Here is a 6,000-nt window from a genome sequence, read left to right on the forward strand (position 1 = left end):
TGTGGAAAATGCAATAATGTAACTGTGTAATCGGTACTGGCTACCAGTGAAAGGTCGAGTGAACTCCACGGTTCTCTTGATTCTCTCCGGGTTATCTTAAGGGCTTCATTGCATTAATATAGTACATCGGTTTATCTGAGATGTTTCTGGCTGCGACTGGGTCCCACACAATGCGTGATAGATCTTTTTACGTTCAGTACCACGTCTGTGGAGCTCACTACCCAAGTCCATCAGAGCGTGTTTGACTGGGGACTATTTCAAAACGTACTTACACACTTACAGTTTTATGCTTTATAGTTTTTAAATGCTTTAATGTATAATTGTATTGTGCTCTCGAGAGCGTGTGATTTTTCACTTCTTTTAAGGGCGTGTGATTTTTACGTAGCTCTTTGAGATATCCGTAGTGCTTGGAGGTATTAATGTCACGTAGCGCGTATAAGGACGGGTTTAGATGTTAATCCAAACCCTTGTCAGAAACACTTCAGCCTCTGTATTTTGCAGTCTTTGAATGCAAGGGTGACAACCCTTATTCACTTTCGTGAAAACGACGGTACTTTATTCTTTGCAATTACAAATGTCATTCAAGTCAGAAGGAATCAGGCATCATTATAAGAGACACTAAAGACACCAGCCACGAAGACCATCTCTATTAATGTGTGCACAGAATTGCAACAGGACGACCCTTGTAACACCTGATAAAATTAAGAGGATTAAATGCTCCATTAACTTCAGTAAAGTATGTAGGAGAATAAGCAATAAAGCAACTCACCGTGAAGTTATTAGTGCAAGACAGGCCACTGTAATAAATATCAGCCTTTTAAACTTACTTTTTACCAGCCTAATTGGGAGAAATGGATAAGGACAGCAGCATGGTGCAATAACCCATTTCAAGATAAATCACTACCAGGAAAAAGAGCTATAAATTACCCTGTTTTTGCTGTGCTGGTGCTTTCCAAAAGCCTCTTCTACTCTACAGCTATTGATACCAGGCAGGCTCGTTTGTCAGATCCTCAGAAGAAAGCTGGCTCAAGTGTGTTTTTAAAAGGAATGCATTCTTGTACACGTTAGTTAAAACAAGAGATAATGTCATGGAGAAAAGTCATGAAAAAATCCACTTTTTGTGGTTCATCACAATATTCCTGATACATTTGTTATGTGCTCTGTAGTTTATAACCTGAAATGTCAGTCTATCACAGGGCATACTGTATATTTATAGTGTGTGTAAAAATCAATGCAAAAGGTTATAGGAAAAACTGAGATTCATGAATGTTGCTATTTCATTCAAACTACTGAAACTATTAAGAAATCCTTCTTTCACATCGAAACTGGACTTACTGGGATATTGTTTCTAAGTAAAGATAACCTGTTTTACTTTTGTCGCAGGAAACTAACAAATTTTATAATTTTGGGATGCAGTGTTTCCACCTACTTGCTGGCAGCTCCTGAAGCTTTCAAGGAATTGTAAGCAAATTAATATCTCACCTTCCAATTTTTAATACAGATTACAATTGGTGCAGAATGGTGAATGCAAGTGTATCAGCTACCCAGCTGAGAGTATTGCAGTGTACAGTATGTGGGTGCACTAGGTCCGGCTTTGTGTTGTCACTATGGACAGTATTTACTGCCTGACCGTGTGTCTGCTGCCCTCTTACCTGGTGACACACTTCAGATTTCCAGAATCCTTTCTAGAACCTGATTCTTCTGGGATCCAACCTGGCGGTTCTTGATCACACTGCTGAGCTTTCAAGAGCTTTGCGTACAGATTCGCGCCCCGACATCTCTCTGCTATCTTTTTCTACCACAGGAGAAAAAAAAGTCACAAAATTTCCACTTGATCGGCCGTCACATTGTGAGCTTTCTTTACTGCCAGTTTGCCCTTCTCTCCTGTGCCTGCTGGTCCGTAGAGAAGAACAAAGGCTCTTGCAAAACCGAGAATACGTACAACAGAACTGAATCATTTTACAACTCACAACAGTCTGTCCTGAAAAGCAACTTAGAATATATCACATCCACGATGACTATCACTTGTCCCCATTAATACAGTTTTGTGTTTATCTACAGACAAATGTTCCTTAAACCAGGATTTCATTTTCATTTTTCTGTGCCTTTAAAAATAATTCAAATTCAGCATCTTTGCTTACAGTACATTTACATGTAAAGATACAGTATTTGTGTGCACAGATGGTGCATGTTCTTAAGTTCATACCAATATTTAATAGAGGTACAGAAAACGTCAAGATTTTTTCTTCAGCATTATCATTGCTTTGTTCAGACAATGAAATAATCTAAAGACTGCTTTCTTGCCACAGTTGATAGCTTCTCTTGTCTAAAACATGTGGAAAATCCTACATTCTACACTTGGGAAGACGCCATAGGCGCTGAAAACAGTGAACAGACACCATCACTGATAACTAGTATGCGCAAGATAAAAATATCAATTGGAAACGGTATCTTGAAACTAGAATAATGCAAATCACCCAGTCAGTGAACATCAAACTGCCTCCCAGTCATCAGCAAACACAGCCATCTCAATGGGAAAAAAGAAAAAGAGAGATGAACACACACAATGTGTGAAATTCATGCCAGACAAAAAAAAAACATGCAGATAATATGAAGGTAATTGACATATATACACACTATGTGTTGATGTCAGATGGCTGTCAAAGTTAAACTGATCTTTAATTTCAAAAATAACCTACAGCCAGATTTTTAAATCTGCTGTCAAGAAATGTCAGTGGCATCCATTTGCAACAGTAGACCACTGTTTTAATCCTACAGACCTGGTAGTCTAGAATAGACTTCACCAGACGATGGCTCAATCCCAGTGCCTCACAGAGCCTGTGGAAGTGGACGTTATAGCTAGGAGAGACAGGAGGGCCATTAAGATTTCGTGCAAAGCAGTCTTGTCTCAAAACTCTGGACTTGGTTTGCAGACATCTGGGGGAGCAGCCCTCCATGATGTCAGATAGAAAGGCCGCGGCCGCTGTGGGGGAGGTCACTGATAATAGTAATCGTATTCATGGGAACAGGAAACGCAGAAGTTAGCGATGATATGGGCTGAGTTCATTACAAATGAAATTCAGTGTGGAATCGGCACCAGGGGCTGTGTGACTGCTGCGTTCCACAAGGACAGCATTTTCCACTCTGCTGGGGTGCAGTCAGGATGACACAGAGTTCAGACCATTTTTCAGCATGACAACACGTATCCATGCCTGGATCGATTAGCAAAAAAAAAAAATTCTCAGCAGGACTGAATGCTGACCCCTCTTCTTGGCCTGGAAAATCTCTGGTTGTCTCCAGGAATTTACAATTCCTGCGGTGAACTTTGTCATTACATTTTCATGAGAGTCAGCCGTTTTTGTGCACCATGTATCTAATGCTTTATATACACATAGCTTCACGAATGTATGGTTTTTGTACGGTGAAAGAAAAGTAAGAGGCAAAACACTGTCATTCGCCTAATTAGATGACTCCAAACTCTGGTTTTTGTCACGGGGAGTGTCGAAGGATGTTCCGTCAATCGCTTGTTTGGTTATGTTATTCTGCTGGGTGGTACAGTATAGGGATTCGTACTGCTGCCTCATGGCTTTTGGGTTCCTGGGTTTGGCCTGGGGCACCTTCTGTGCAGAGTTGCCACCACTGACAGTGCTGCGAGGTCACAAGTGCCCACGCTAAATCCCAGGGGGCGCTGTTGTGCTGAGAAAGGAGAACCCTGGCTAACTCGGCCCCACCCAGTCCTACAGGCACCCAGCCAGTTTCAAGCGGCTTCTCACTGTACGCTGGCCTGAACCAGCACTACGAAGGCTGTAGGGGCCCAGCCTGGATGCTGCGAACTCAAGACATCCCCTGCTAATCGTCTGAAGCAAGTCAGTCCTTACATCTTAGTGTTTTAGGAATTACAAGCTTTTGTTTGGCCACTTCTTATCATTTATAGTACCACGGAAAAAAACAAAAGCAGTATTCATATATTTAGTGATGATTCACTTATAACTTACACTTACTGTATATGTATCTTCCAGTTCTTTCAGTATTTCAGAATGTTTCCCACTCCCCGCTGTGCTGCCTTGTGTAAGTACGAGCCGTGAAGCTGGGGTACTCCCAGACCTTTCAAGGCTTTAGTGTTCACTCCTTCAGCGAGGTTTTTCTTGGGGTGGGTGAGTGGGAATCGTGCAGCTTTGTCTGGGAGTCGCTCCCTGGACTCTGATGTCGAGGAGTAAATTACGATTGGATTCACCAGGATTTGCTGTGGTGTAAAACCTGCATAAACCTGTCGTGAAACCTCATTGTTGGAGCTGTTTATCATGACATTTAGATCTTTTAATTGTGCTTATTCAGTCCTTTCAGGGTAGGGTCTCACTTTACAAACAGCCAAAGAATACAAATTGAAGCCAGATGTTGCCACAGTCCTTTGCCACATATGGAAATTTCTTGGAGGCGAGATAAATTTTCCAAACAGACTGCATGCCTTTGGCCCAAATGAATAATGCTCTGAAATGCTGGCTCTTAAGTATGACGTTTTTTCCGTCTTGACATTAGCCACTGGGACTGTAGTGGACAAAGTAAAGAGTAAGTTTAAATTTGGATTAATGTGTATTCCTACAGTATACTGTATAATGTTAGAGTGTTCCATCTATAGTGTTATAGTGTTTTTACAGTGTTAGTGTTATATCTATATATATGTCGCCGAGATCTGTCCCATTGTCTCTCAGAATTAGTTCACTACAACAGCACCAGATGCATTTCAAATTCACATCAAATTTCTTCAGAATGACTTTGCAGAGTGCAAACAAAGCAAAATTCCAATGAAGTCAACTAAAGTACCAGCGAAACAAAACCAACACACCTGTGTTACAGGCACCTCAGTTCTCACTGAGCAGCTGATTTCCTGCTGCGAAACTGTGTAGTCTGGCCCAGGTGGATTCTGGGATGCGTGATTTGTGCCTCGTATTACCAGAAGATTAGGCAACATTTTTTAAACCCTTGGTTTACCTTGGATAGTTTATCTCTGTAGTTCTGAGCTAATTACAGTCCTTTACTGTAAAAAAATAAGGACTGGTGGCACAGTGGTAGAAAAAAACATTTTAGCTTTGTCATACTGTAGGTGATGGGTGGCACAGTGGGTAGTGTGGTGCCTTCACAGCTTCAAGCGTGCGTGAGCCTGCAGGTTTGTGTGAGGTTCCCCCAGGTGCCAGTCGGCATCTTGAAACTGGTGGTGTGTACCCACGGGTGTACTGGTGTGCCACCCAGGGTGAGGATGAGGCCCTGCCTTGTGCCCTGAGCCCGATGGCTCAGACTCCAGCTCACCACACCCCTTCTAAGGCCAAACCAGTTACTGAAACTGCATGGGAGCTGTGTACAAATTTATCTACAAAATCGCTGCAGACATTTAGTAGAAAAGCTTATTGTATGTTCTATTTAATCTACAGTTATCAATAACAGTAAATTGTTAATAACAGTAACCATCAGTGGCCTTAACCACGAGATGTTTTAAGATGCATTATTTTCAGTTTCTGTGAATTCTTCAATTCTGGTGATGTTTTTAGCAGTAAACATGTTTTTTGATCGATGTTTGGATTATAACTTTAAGTAACTGACTATTGTTCACTAAGCTGTTCACTAGACTGTAGCGTGTGCAGTCTTTATGGGGTTTTGGAAAGAGAAAGTTCACTGATGGATTTTCTAAAGCAGTTTCTGGGTCAGTTGTGCAATAAGTTTAATGATATCCATCAAGGGTCGAGCACTTGCAGATTCAGTAACCCTACAGAAACCAGGTCACGCCCCAGCTTCACAAGCCTGCAGTCTGGAGACTGGATTTCACTTTTACTGCTGTAGTGCCCAAGCTGTTTACACTATCATGTACTGTACACGCACATAGATTTTGTATCGGGTACAAGAGTAATCCCATAATTCTGAAGCATACTTTTTTCTCGACTACACTACACTGTTATTTTAGATACTAGTAAAATACAGCATAAAAGCTTGGTTCTCCATCGCATTTTA

This window comes from Lepisosteus platostomus, chromosome 1 (assembly GCF_059453375.1).
Source record: "Lepisosteus platostomus isolate fLepPlt1 chromosome 1, fLepPlt1.hap1, whole genome shotgun sequence".
Classification (NCBI taxonomy): Eukaryota; Metazoa; Chordata; class Actinopteri; order Semionotiformes; family Lepisosteidae; genus Lepisosteus; species Lepisosteus platostomus.